The 15,638-nt window shown below is 41.5% G+C and overlaps 1 protein-coding gene across 1 annotated transcript in view; it reads left to right on the top strand.

Annotated features, from left to right (window-relative positions):
* The window catches only part of PSMD1 (proteasome 26S subunit, non-ATPase 1), a 294,517-nt gene that overhangs the window by 236,099 nt on the left and 42,780 nt on the right, over positions 1 to 15,638 (top strand). The window lies entirely within an intron of this gene.

The following is a 15,638-nucleotide window of genomic DNA, read 5'->3' as shown; positions in this document are numbered from 1 at the left end:
TTCCTCTGTCCAGATGTCACACCAAGTACCTTCCTAGCTATCTCCCTCACAACTTCTGCTGTCGTTGCCCAATCATCCCACCCATCTTTACCACCATCCAACGCCTGTCTCACCTCCTCCCTAAATTTCACGCAACAGTCTTCCTCCTTCAGCTTCCACCATCTGGTCCTTGGTTCAGCCCTCACTCTCTTCCTCAACCTCACCTCTAAAGTCATCCTACAGACCACCAATCGATGCTGTCGAGCTACACTCTCCCCTGCCACAACCTTACAGTCACTAATCTCTTTCAGGTTGCATCTCCTGCTTAAGATGTAATCCACCTGTGTGCACTTTCCTCCACTCTTGTATGTCACCCTGTGTTCCTCCTTCTTCTTGAAATACGTGTTTACCACTGCCATTTCCATTCTTTTTGCAAACTCTACCACCATTTGCCCTTCCACATTTCTCTTGTTGAGACCGTACCTCCCCATCACCTCCTCATCCTCTTTATTCCCTTCCCCAACATGTCCATTGAAATCTGCTCCAATCACCACTCTTTCATCCTTGGATACACTCTCCACCACTTCATCTAACTCACTCCAGAAATCTTCTTTATACTCCATCTCACACCCCATATGTGGGGCATATGCACTGATGACATTCATCATCACCCCTTCAATTTCCAACTTCACACTCATCACTCGGTCAGACACCCTCCTCACCTCCAATACCCTCTTGACATGATCTTCCTTCAGGATTATCCCGACACCATTTCTCCTCCCATCCACACCATGGTAGAACAGTTTGAAACCACCTCCAATGCTCCTCGCCTTACTCCCCATCCACTTGGTCTCTTGTACACACAGTATGTCCACCTTTCTTCTCTCCATCATATCAGCCAACTCTCGCCCTTTGCCAGTCATCGTCCCAACATTCAGAGTTCCAACTCTCACCTCCACACTTCTACCCTTCCCCCTCTCCCACTGCCTCCGGACTCGCCTTCCCCGTCTCCTTCTACTCCTTCGCCCAGCAGTAGCACAATTTCCACTGGTACCCTGCTGACCACCGGTACCGGTGGCAGTCGTTGGTAACCCGGGCCTCGACCGATCCGGTATGGAAATTCGTTTTGTTGTCCGCATAATGATTTGGCATAGGTTTTTACGCCGGATGCCCTTCCTGACGCAACCCTGGTCGCCTCTTACGACACACAGGGATATGGTACACCTATTCTAACCGGGGCATACACCGGGCCCAGTACAACTGGTGCTCATTTCGCCGACCTCGGAAGGATGGCAGGCTGAGTCAACCCCCTGGTGTTTTCGACTTGGTTTTTATATATATATATATATATATATATATATATATATATATATATATATATATATATATATATATATATATATATATATATATATATACATATATACACACATTATATATATATACACATATACATATATATACACATTATATATATACATATACATACATATATTAATTCAGTGTCCCAACGGGGCTTGAACTCAGGACCTCTTGGGTCCCAAGCCACTGCCCTTACCACTGCGCCAACACCAGGCTAAAGTATATATACATATATATGTGTATATATATATATATATATACACATATATATATCAGGCCGTATTATGTGATACCGTTCGTCTCCGTCCGTCCGTCCGTCTGTCCGTCCGTCCATTCCTGTCCGCACTCTAACTCCCAAAGTTTTCAACTTTCACGTTTCATATTTGGTACATAGGTACAGACTGTGGAGACGGTGTGTCGCGACATATGTTCGTCATCTAAAGTGGTTGCCATGTCAACGAGGATGCTGTTTTCCATGTATTAGCACAATTCTGTATATACCTTCTTGTTCGGGCGTATATTGTGCTCACTTGAGCTCTTGTTTTTTTTAGTTATCTAGTTCTGTTAAGTCGTGGCTGACTTTTGCATTAATAAGCAGATTTCTTCAAAGATCCCTATTCTTCCTTTCTTTATTTTCCAATCACCATGAGTCATATCCATACATTGCAACTGGAAATACCAGAGCATTCACCAGCCTCCTCTTGGTTGTATTATCACATCTTTTTCTTTCCAGATCTGCTATATGACCCTTGTCAATCCTGACATTGCCGTTTGTTCTTCCCAACATAAACCATTTATTATTTTCTCCTCTACATTATCCACTCACTTAAATTTTGGAACCCAGGGAGATTAAACCTTCCATAATTTCCACATGATCATCTCCCAATCTGAACACGTCAATCTTCTCAGTTGACAATATTCTAGTCTTCTTTAGGTTTAAATACAGACTTCTTTTCGGTTTAGTCTTCTATTTCAGTTTCCTTCTTCACTGTCTGCAGCAGTTTCATTAAGTCCTATTTACTTTCTGCCAACAGAGTAGTATTGCCAGCATACCTTCTTAGGTTGTTGATACATCTTTCTCAAATCCTGAATTCAGCGTCTGTGTCATCGAAGCTTGATTTCCTCATGATTTACTCGCTGTATAGGTTGAACAAGTAAAGGGAGAGAATGCACCCCTTTCTGACCCCTTTTCCAATTGCAAACCATCCTGTCTCTCCGTACTCTGTTCTTACTGTACGTAGATACTTCTTTAGTGTACAGGTTTCTTATCACACCGCCCGGACACACCGACACCGTCCGAAGATATACACCATCCAGACACGTCTGGAGTATCAAATAATGTGCAAATACAACTCTCTGGGTATCTATAAGCATTACAACTGAAATTTGATAACCTCTAGAATCTCTTCACGTGAGACAAATTTCAAAATCCAAAATGCGCGATTGACCTTCGCAGTAGTTCCGATTGCTAAACGTTTTCATTTGGCCAACTCGGATATTGTTTTATACTCCAGACGTCTCCGGACAGTGTTTATTTGATATGACTGCGCTGGCTTGGCAAGCGATTCGCGATCGGTTATAACAAATATCACCCAGAAATGCTGGTGCTGGCGCTTCGTGTGCCCTGGCGGTGTGAGCTTTGAGTGGTGGGATCTCTGAGCTTGGACACTTTTTGTTTGATTTAAATATATACATACATATATATATATATATATATATATATATATATATATATATACATACATATATATATATATATATATATATATATATATATATATATATATATATTCATTCATGTAACTTTATATGATTATTATTTTTTCTATACCCATATATATTTGTAAGTTTGTTTTGTGATTGTAAATTGGTGAAATATCAGTCTTCAGACTGCCTTGTCCAGTGTTTGAAGTTCTTTCAATAAATCGAATTGATTGATTGATTGTGTAATGCTTGCCATTAGATATAACAGCACTGACCCTACATTTGGGCAAAGTGCCAAAAACACTATTTGCATTGCAAGTCCCACGGCTTTAATGGTACAGGCAAGAAGGCTCTATTGTGGGTTAAGATTTATCATGGGTATGTTTTTTTTTTCACTTTTGAATGTTTATTTGTTCATTCCAATTATTATTTATCCATTCGAATTCTTGCTTTTTCTTCTCTTTCATCTTTTTTACTCTCTATTCTTCCCTTTTGTTATCTATCTCTCGAAGAAGAAGTGAATTATTATCGAAAGTTTTCTGTAAGGCTCACTTGGCTGCACCTGGATGGGTTTGAGGGTAGTGGAGTAGCGGCTGAAACCCGAATCCTATCCAGGGTCCTCCTGATGCTCCTATCCTGATGACTCCTTCTTTGCTCTTTACTTCTTCGGGTTCCTTCTTGGTCTTCCGTTTCATTGCAATGAAAGTTTTTTATAATGATGTACTTTTGACGATTGGGGGTGGGGGGGGGGGGGTGGGTCAGAGTTTGATGGTGGCTGAGACAAAAGATTGCACAACGGAAATTACAACAAACTAGACGATAATTGGATCTGTACTTGTACCTGGGTACTTCTGACCAAGCACAGCATTCACTGTTACAGTTTGCATAGAGATTGTACTCTAATTTGGATATTCATCTGTCTCATTCCCCAAGCTGCTGAGCTCACGAATAATGCATGTGTATTATAACTTGATGCTTCACACTTGATGGATTGCCTGCTTTGCAGTGGACTGTTCCATCTGAGGATGGAATAGTCTGCTGAAGAGCAGGCAATGTCCAGCATCCTTAATGTTTCACAAAGAAACTTGGACAGGAGTGCACAGGCAGTCTGTGAACATGAATAATGGTACCTTAAATTTTTTTGTGCAGACATCTAGGAAAGATGAATCATTACAGCTGTGCCGGAGAGTAATCGGTCACCCTGAAGCATGAAATTCTTCTGCAGTTTTGTGCAACTTCTTTTGTTGCCTTTTAATCCACTAAACATGTCATTTCAAGATTTGAGTATATCACAGGATGTGGTCATGTTCAAACCATGTAATGTGTATGGCAATGAAAATGATGTCATTCATATAATCACTTTTATGATGAGCATGCATTTGAAAGGTAAGGTTCAATCAAATGGAGAGTATGTGTTTGCCTTTCTTTAAAGTGGAGAGTTTCTTCATCATTTTTATTCAAATTACATTGCTTCTCATGATGCTCTTGTGAGACAATGAATCATAAGTTTAAAGCAAAATTGGTAAACACAACCACTTTGAGGAGCATCTTGCCAGATGTTCATTCAAATAGAAAAATAGCAAGTTCTAATGAAATTTGACTGTCTAGAATCCATCCATCAATTGGGACCATACTCTGTGCAGAGCATTGGTGCTGCTTAAGCAGTCTACTTGGCTATTGGGTACAATCCTTGACGGGTCGCCACTCCAACACAGAATACCAGCAAGCTGGCACTCATTTTACCGACCTCAGAAGGATGACAGGCAGAGTCAACCTGACCTGGTATCTAGATCCATAAAGGAAATCCCTTGTGTATATTTAATAACTTTGACAAGTAGTTGCTGTCATACTCGATTCCATCGGTACTCAAAGAAGATGTAGCCAAAATTATAAGCGAGAATATAAATTACTTTGATTTATGATTAAAGGGATGCAATAATTATAGGGCATAAAGGATCGGAGAGAAAAGGATATGAGAATGAAGAAGTAAGATCCTTTTACAGTACCGATAGAAAGTCTACACCCCTTTTTCTAAATTTTCACCTTTTGTTACCTTATATCCTGGAATTAAATTGCATTAAATCAGACTTTTTCCACCTTTTATTTACACATCGTAACCTACAACTTCCATGTGAAAAACAATTTCTACAAATTTCAGAAAAGGTGAACTTCTGTCTCAATTTCAACTTTCTTGCAGAGTGCAGCAGGTTTTCCTCTAGGATTTTTCTGTATTTTGCTCCATCCATTTTCCCTTGTAGCTTTACAAGTACCCCAGTCCCTGTTTCACAGTAGGGATGGTGTTCTTTGGGTGATGTGCTGTGTTGGGTTTGCACCAAACGTAACATTTTGCATTTAGACCAAAAAGTTCCATCTTAGTTTCGTCAGACCACAACATTTTCTGGAACATGGCTTCAGAATCTCCAGAGTGGTTTTTTGCATACCTCAAATGGGACTCAAGGTGGACTTTTTTGAGTAATGGCTTCCTTCTTGCCACCCTCCCGTTCAGGCCAGACTTGTGGAGTGCTTGAGAAAATGTTGTCACATGCACACAGTGACTAGTCTTTGCCATAAAGGCATGTAGCTCTTTCAAAGTTGCCATTGGCCTCTTGGTGGCCTCTCTGATCAGTCTCCCCCTTGCTTGGTCATCCATTTTGGAGGGACGGCCTGATCTAGGCAGGGTCTTGGTGGTACCATCCGCCTTCCACGTCTTAATGATTGTCTTGACTGTGCTCCAAGGGATATTCAAGGCCTTCAAAATATTTTTATACCCATCCCCTAATTTGTGCCTTTCCACAACTTTATCCCAGAGGTATTGTAAAAGCTCCTTGGGTTTCATGGTTGAGTCTTTGCTGTGTAATACACTACCCAGCAGAGGTTTCTTACAGGAACAGCTGATTTTATTTTGAAATAATTAGAATCATTACAATTTAACACAGGTGGAGGCCAATTAACTTCGTGTGTGATTTTGAAGGTGATTGGTTACACCTGAGCTAATTTACATTTGCTATTATAAAGGGGGGGGGGAGTGTGGACACTTATCCAACCAACATATTGTAGTTTTGTATTTTGAATTAATTTTCTGAAATTTATATAATTTGTTCTTCACTTGGAAGTTGTGTGTTACGATGTGTAAATAAAGGTGGAAAAAGTCTGGTTTAATACAATTTAATTCCAGGCTACAAGGTAACAAAAGGTGAAAATTTTGAAAGGGGGTGTAGACTTTATAGAGGCACTGTCTGTCTCCCTACGTCCTTGCATCTTCCCCTTCACCGTGACTCATCTTAAACTGTGGGAAGTAAAATATTGGAAGGTCACTCAGCCAGCTGTATCTGCGATTGGGTGGCAAATGGCAATTGTAATGACCTGCAAGCTTGGGGAAACAGGGCCACGGTGATTTAACCAAACGCTTCTCACTTTCATCTGTTACTCTTCTAAAAATAAAATAGATCCCATTTTTCTGAACAATGAACTATTGGTTTTGTACTTTGTTCTTGCTGATTGTCTAGTTTTCAGCCTGGAATCTTTGCGGGAACCAAAAGGGTCATCTTGGCCCCAGTCGTCATATCTGGCCTTTGAAGGGTGTGCAGTGGAGATGAGGGAAGAGAAAGTAATGATTTAGACTGAGAGCATAGAAAAGGCAAGACAGACAGACAGACACACACCCATAACGAATATAGTGGTCACTTACTGACTCGTGAATCAATAACTTAGAGAAGACATCATAATTTATAATTAGGACTGAGATTATAGATTATAATTTGAGAAGAGATTATAACTGCATGAGTTATAATCAAAAGGTACCTTCATTTCATGACAGAAGACATATTGTTCAGTCCACAAATGTACAGCAGAAGCGTGCAGCCTATTTAGACCTATATGGAGCGACCAAAATGGTGGTGATTTGATTTTGAAGCTCCGTCCTGGATGGATGGACCGAAGGACAGACAAACAGACAATATACGATGTTCCCTCGTGCCCTTGTTTTACAATTGATGTATTTACAGGATCTTCTATGTCCCTTTGACTCTGCAGAAAAACAATTATTACATTTTGTTGTACAATTGCAAAGTTTTGTCTCTTGGATTTAAACTTTGGTCGATCCTTTTCTTGCCAAGCCTCAAATTTAGTGTTTTGTGCATTGTTGTGAATTGGAAGGTGAAACTGATTCATTGGTGCTCTTGAAGTAAAATTTCTGAATATGTTATCTTAAAACCAGTCGATAAAAGCCTCGGGCCTGCTCCCCCCTGCTCTTTCATTCCTTTACCTCTCAAGCACAGTAATTTCATTATTTTTTTTTGGCCTTTGTAAATAGTAAATGTCTCACAAGTGTTTTGGTTATTTGTTGCATTACTGCATGCATATTTTGTAACTATTTTGTAAGTAGTTATCGTAATGAGCCTGAATGCCATTTGCATCGATTGGTAAAAGTTGTGTGGTGTTGACTATGGAGTATGGGTCTGTGCGCATACATGTGGTGTTTATTCCTTCCATGCACCTTACACAGTACGATTCCCATCATGAGAAACACTCAATGTATTCCTGATGTTGGGCTTCCATTTTGTGTGCAAAGGTTTCCAACTCCAAGTGCTGGTTTAGTAGCGTTCAACATCATTACCTCTGCCACCGAAGGTGAAGGTTATGTTTTCACCCCTTTGTTTATTTGTCTGTTTGTGTCGAGGATATCTCAAAAAGTTGTCGACGGATCCGCATGAAATTTTGTTGACAGGTTTGGTGTGTGACACGGAAGAATTGATTAGATTTTGGTGAAGATCCAGATCCGGCTACTCAAATTTTTCAAGTGATTCTTCACCATTTAGAGATGCGGCCAAAAACGATATACAGCATGATATCTCAAAAAGTTGTGGACAGATTTGGATGAAACTTGGTGGGATGTTGGGTGCGTGACTCGGAAGAATCGATTCAATTTTGGTGAAGATCCGGATCCGGATCTGATAATTTTTAAAGTGATTCTTCTGCATTGAGAGATAGGGCTCAAAAACGATATATTGCATGATATCTCAAAAAGTTATTGGGCCCGATATGTTCTCACGGTTCAGGCATTACATGGCGGAGGTATGTGCTGTACCGAGTGCCATTCTCGTTTTGTATGTAATTACCTTGTCAGTTGTATGAATAATGACTTTTCTTATCTGTAATGAGGCTGCTTTCTCCAGAATTCAATTTGCCACTGGTGACTAAAGTGTCACTCTGTCTTCCCAACACAATGTTTTTTTTTGTTTTTTTTTACTTCCATTGCCCCAAAGAAGGCATTTTTATTTGAACAACATTTTCAGCACATTGAGTCCAAAATTTATCAACTCGTTCCCTGAAAATAATGCATTTTTACACTCCTCGCTTTCTTGCCCTTCACTGGTTTCCCTGAATATTTAGTTATCACTTGCCAAATCAAAGATTCACAAGTACAGTATATATTGGTTGTTGTGGTCTGTTATTCTGTATGTTTGGTTTTACGTTTTATTGTTTTGGAGTTATGGAGGAGACATACCCACGTCACACACACGTCACACACGCACACGTCACACGCACACATCACACGTCACACATCACACGTCACACGTCACACGCACATGACACATGCACGCACATGACACACACATGACTCACACACACATGACACACACATGACAACACACACATGGCAACACACATGACTCACACACATAACACACATAACAACACACATGACTCACACACATGACTCACACACACATGACTCACACACACACATGGCAACACACATGACTCACACATAACAACACACATGACACACACATGACTCACACACATGACAACACACACATAACAACACATATGATTCACACACATGACAACACACACATAACACACATAACACGCATGACAACACATGCATGACAACACACACATGGCAACACACATGACTCACACATGACACACACATAACACATGACTCACACACACATGACTCACACATATGACAACACATATGATTCACACACATGAGAACACACACATAACAACACACGGCAACACACATGACTCACACACACATGACTCACACACACATGACTCACACACACTTGACTCACACACACATGACTCACACACACATGACTCGCACACACATGACTCGCACGCACATGACTCGCACGCACATGACTCACACGCACACGACACACGCACACGACACACGCACACGACACACGCACACGACACACGCACACGACACACGCACATGACACTCACACGACACACGCACATGACACTCACACGCACATGACACTCACATGCACATGACACACATCTCACACATGACACACATCACATGACACACACGACACATACACATGACACACGCATGATACACACACATGACACATACACACACACGACACATACATACACACACACGCATGATACACACACACGCATGGTACACACACATGACACATACACACACACACACACACTGATGGGCACACACACTGACCACACACACACATGCACACATACTAGCAGGGTACCCGTCACTGACGGGTTCGTCGACATGTCACCTCAAATGAGTGTGTATTGGTAGGAACAGGAATTCATTGTAAATATTCAGTGTGCAGATATCGCAGTCGGTGGAGCTGGTAACCTTGGCAACCTCATTCCATTCCACCAGCAAAGATTTCCAATCCATGCTTGTTGTATCTCCGAAGTTCTACTTGGGAGTGAGGGTGATGTTCTGAAAGCTCAGCTGGGAAACAAATTTCGGCATGTTTTGGATCACCGCTTGAGGGAAGATCACCAATGTTCTTTCCATGCCAACCGACCACCCACATGCACCTATCCCTCTCCACATCACTTCTTCAGTCCCCAACCTGCCCCCTCTCACCATACTTCCCATAGCTTTGCTTTTGCAATTTCCATTCAGTATTTTTCGCAGCATTTCATTCTGGTTTCCCATTCGATGATCCATATCTATCAGTAGTTTGAGTTTCACTTTTCACCATCTGTTTCACTTTGGGATATCAGTTTTGATTCGTCATTGCAACTTGTGATGTGATGCGAATTGTGCATGAAAAAGGTCGTCAAAAACGTTTTTGGGGGGAATTATTTTAGATTTTCCAGGGGGTGTCGAGGGTTCATAAAAGGTCATAAAACTAATGGTCATAAAGGGTCTTAAAAGGTCAAAAAGGGGTCGAAAGTGTTTAAATGGTCGGCAATGATAAAATAATAATGGAGCCCTTCATTCTTGACTGACTGACAGCTACACGCCGTTCAGAACAAGTTGAGAAATGCTTCAATCCTCGAACCAATGCTCGACACATCATCACGCTGATGTGAAATTGTAATCCTGTGATGTGGATGTTTGCACCACTGGCCCTTTATCCGGCATGGCAACCCCAGGCCAATATATATATATATATATATATATATATATATATATATATATATATATATATATATATATATATATATATATATATATATATATATATATATATATATATATATATATATATATATATATATATATATATGAGCCTGGTGTTGGCGCAGTGGTTAGGGCAGCGGCTTGGGATCCAAGAGGTCCTGAGTTCAAGCCCCGTTGAGCCACTGAATTAATACACCAGGGGGTTGACTCAGCCTGTCATCCTTCCGAGGTCGGCGAAATGAGTACCAGTATACTGGGCCGGTGTATACCCCGGTTAAAAAATAGGTGTACCATATCCCTGTGTTGTAAGAGGCGACCAGGGTTGCGTCAGGAAGGGCATCCGGCGTAAAACATGTGCCAAATCACTATGCGGATCACACGGATGATCCGCTGTGGCGACCCCTAATGGGAGCAGCCGAAAGAAGAAGAAGATATATATATATATATATATATATATATATATATATATATATATATATATATGTGTATATATATATATATATATATACACACACACACACACACACACACACACACACACACACACACACACACACACACACACACACACACACACACACACACACACACACACACACACACACACACACACACACACACACACACACACACACACACACACACACACACACACACACACACACACACACACACACACACACACACACACACACACACACACACACACACACACACACACACACACACACACACCGGTATATACAAAAAAAGGACACTTATTGACACATTTTTTATCAATACATGTCCTCATACTGGAGATTAGGTGCATATAATGATTGCAATGCTTTGGTTCTTTACATGTTGATTAAATTAATTGACCAGGACGTGTCGTCTCACGAGCTCACTCCTCGTGCTCTTATTTGAATGTCGTGCCTGTTTGCAAAGTGACTGATGGACACGAAGTGGTCCAAATGATGTGAATATGGAACGTGAGATAATGCATCATTGATGAAAGTACACTGCAGCCAAGCTATTGCGGTTGCTGCATTGTTTCACACTTTGTTCCAATCGCTCATCAGCAGGATTTAAATTGTGATCAATAAATCATCGACTATGTATGGATCTCACATGGGATTAAAACCAGTGCTTTTAGACTGATATATTCACTACTACACCTCGTTTGCTTTGGGCACTTTCGGCATTGGCAAGAATATTGTTTGACGAGGTTTTTCTTTTGTTATTAGTTGTTGAGAAATGCAGAAGGAAATACTGGTTGGTGGAGGTATATTGTAGTCATGGTTGTGTTGATATAATCTGACTGTTCTTTTGCACTCTGATATGGTTGAGGTGTTGCACTCTCTTTCCACACCAAACATTGTGTGCTTCTCGTATAATGAGCCCTGGTTGTGATACAGACTCTTTAAACGAGGTTGTTCTGGCATAAGGAGCCAAATAATAGGAGAGCCAGTATTGTCACAGCCATTAAGAGAGTGTTTTTTGGAGTGTAATTTCCAGCTCACAGCTTGAATATATCCAATGAGTCTCCATGGTGGAGGCTTTCAGGGTATGTAGCCTGCATGGCACTTGGCCATTATCCAGAACAAAGTTTTGAGATATTGCAATGCCGAAGTTTGCGTATCTCTGGGCTTTCTTCCGAGCTTGGTTTTTAAACTTCTATTTTCTTGGTGAACACTGCAAATGTCTGGTTTTTTTTGTAGACAGAAATGTAGGGTCATTGAGGGAGCTATATGGCAGAGGAATAGGCTCTGCGGAGAGCTATGAGTCAAAAGGACTTTCACACCATCAAAAGTCATGGATACAGGTCCGACACGTGTGTTTTGGAGGAACCTTTTCAGACTGCAACATTTCAACATGGCGTCGACCCGTATAGAGTGCTTGACCCTTGTCAAAACGAACCCTGTCCAAGAAGTGAGTTGAGAGCTCTCGACCCACGGGGAGAATTCCAACCCTTGTCGAAAGTGGAAGTATAAACACTTCCTGGGTTACGTTTGTGCCACGTAGGAAATGAAGGTCAGTTGCTCTGGCACAACGCAGCATGGGACCATGCCGGTCCAGCTGCGTCCGCTGTGACCCTTGTTGAATGTGTGCAGTATGAAATGTAAGCACATTACACAGGTCACAAGTTACACGTGTAACGGCAAAGCTGGGTACACGTATCGCGAGTGTGAACACAGCGCGTCGTCGTTGACCCATCTGGAAACTTGCATGGAGATGACGACAGATTCGAAAGTTGAGAGTGTAAGGGGGTCAGAAAGAGTAGGAGAGCAGTGTGTGTGTGTGTGTGTGTGTGTGTGTGTGTGTGTGTGTGTGTGTGTGTGTGTGTGTGTGTGTGTGTGTGTGTGTGTGTGTGTGTGTGTGTGTGTGTGTGTGTGTGTGTGTGTGTGTGTGTGTGTGTGTGTGTGTGTGTGTGTGTGTGTGTGTGTGTGTGTGAAAGCTTGAGGTGACCATCAGCTCAGCATTCTTGAAGAACTGGAGAGGGAGGCATGAGACTTGGTTCATCAGGTGGAGTTACTGTATGAGGAATGTTGAATAATGGTCATAGCAAAAATTGCAACCTTCCTGCTGGTTTAAATACAAAGACTCGTGCTCTGACTTGTGTGGAATAGCGGATCCCGATCACGAGCCTCATATAATTCACACTTTGATCTCTTAGGTTCACATAATCTTGATTGATACTAGCTGGAATAATGAGCTGCTCACCCTTATTGTCTTCTGTTAAAACCTACAACCAGCCACATTAAACCACTTTGCACCAATAATGCTTTTTAAACGTATGGCATAAAATAATTATTGGCTGAGGTTCAGTGTTTGTTCGTTCAACTCCAACCCCACCCACACCCCAAATCCTCCACCATCCTCTTATAACAATACAGGCCTGGCAGTTTGTGATAACATGGCTTTTGCTTTTCACTTAATATTATATTCAGCTCGGAGGACTAAAACATTATCAGTTGATCATTCTTGCTTCTGCCGTGCTTCTCGGGGTACAGAAAACCCTGCTCGCTCTGTGTGCTGGTACGAACTGCAGGCAGTCATAATTGCTTGTAATTTGTGGCTGCGCAATTTCCTGCTGGGCTCTGTGTGTGCCGACAACCAACGTCAGCATGCTTGGGTAGAGGGAAGGCAAATGAAACAATTTGGGGTTGGGAGGGCGAGGGGGGTGTAGAGGAGTGTTCGAGTCTTCTCGTATCCCCATCGGGTTCGATAAGAGGGTTTTCAAGTTGCTTTCAAAGATGGGTGTTTCATGCTAACGCGGCATGCTTTCTTTTGGGGTTTTTTTTAAAAATCACTTTTCCCAATATTTATATTTTTGGTGAAAAACATTTGAAATATGAAACATTAATAATTTGTGTCAACTTCCTCTTCTTGAACACAGCATCAGCACCAAATGCATCACGTTTAAACATCCAAATTTCCTGCGTGCTTCATACCTTGTTAAATAGAATGCACCCTTTTAATGGTGTTTATATTTGTAAACTTTTAGCCAAATTATCTTTGCATTTATCACATGAGATTTTCAACATTTCAAGTGTTTATGGGAAAAAGATATGTTTATAAAGGTGGTTTCTGATGTCTGTTAATTAATCCAATCGGTTTAACTCCATTTTCTATTTGTCCTCTGGGGAATTCCCCCAAAGTGCGTCGGTAATGCTTCTAATTAACATCATCATCAGTAGCTCAGGCATCCTCACTGGAAGCCCACAGCCCCGAGGAAGCCGGCCACTCCAACCGGATTCCCCCAGAGATCGAGTGCAGATGAAATGTTAAATATTTGTCTGTATTGTGCGAGTCGAGAGAAAGTTGTAATTAAGTGGTATACAGTGTCAAGTTCAAGGTGACAACACGGGCAGAAAGGGTCCGGAGTTGGGTCGTGTTTGTGTTGATAGGTTTTGAGTGCTCGGTGGTAACTGGAACGGAGTCCAGATAATATTACTCTGCAGGAGCGCAGGAGGGTTTGTTCAGATGGATGGATCACGGAGTGTGGTTCGTTGAGCGTCTTATTGTTGTGCAGTTGTTGCAAAGCGATGGTGGTGATGTGATTGTGAATTTTTGTTTTCCAAGAGGATACGTTTCAAGGTGCCGGTGACGCATTTGAAAAGATGTTGTTCTCGTAAGTTGCTGGTGAGATATTTTGTGTCGAAGAGACGGTGGGTGATTGGACAAGTGGTGACGCAGGTGTTCTAGCGCTCGAGTGGCATCAATGAATTGTGTACCTCTGATATCAAGACTGGTGTTGGAATGGAAGTATTTTCTTTGTACGTGGAGATGATCCATAATCGGTGAGTTGGGTGCAGCATCTGATGGTTCTGAGAGCTTTGTTTTGTATTACTGTCGGACCCCGCTATTTGTGGCATATCATACAGATTTAACAGAAGCAGCATGTCCAAGGTAGAGTGACCATGTCTGAATCCAAATTGATGATCTGAGATGAGGCTGTCGGAGAAAAAGAATTATGATTTTATGTCAACTGTGATGATTGATTCCATGACCTTGTTGATGATTGGCAGTTCAGTAAGCTAATTGAGCTGTAGTTAAGGGGATCGATCCCTTTTGCACCTTTATATGTAATGCTGTGATGTTGGCTGATTTCCACTTTCCCAGGTGGATCTAGGAGACCAGTAGTGAAGTGTAAAAAAATAAAACAAAACCGGAAATACGTGAATCACGAATGTCGAAGCAGGTCACACTTTATGACCCACGAAAACACAGGGTCCGGGAATCGCGAATCCACGAATTGGGGGTTCCAACAGCATTTTAAGTTTTGACACATTCGCTTTGAATGTGGTGGGTGCCCAACTCGGGTTAGAATAGTTAATGGTGGTTCCAATAAACTGTTTGTAAATAGTGGTTAGGTATTGTTTTTGTTGACCAAACTTGGTATTGGTTAATGTTTTTAGTGTGTTGAATTTTTGGTTGACTGGCTATCATTTGTTGTTGAGAGTGAAGGTCATGTGAGGGTCAAGTGTGATTCCAAGTATTTTTGGGTTATTGTGTTGTTGTTGTTGTTGGCTTGGAGCTGTATTCAGTGTTTGGTTCATATTTAACAGAGTCAATGTCTCACCAACTATATCGACAATCTCTCTCCTAACCCTGGACAGAGTTTGAATCGTTTCATGTATCATTGGATTCAGTGAATGGTTGTATTTATGGTGCAGCCCTGTGCTGCTAT

The sequence above is a fragment of the Eptatretus burgeri genome, chromosome 7, assembly GCF_056783735.1.
Source record: "Eptatretus burgeri isolate ZD-2024b chromosome 7, Ebu_testis_v1, whole genome shotgun sequence".
NCBI classification, from domain to species: Eukaryota; Metazoa; Chordata; class Myxini; order Myxiniformes; family Myxinidae; genus Eptatretus; species Eptatretus burgeri.
Note: the sequence above shows the minus strand (reverse complement) of the source record. Positions and strands in the feature narration are given on the sequence as shown.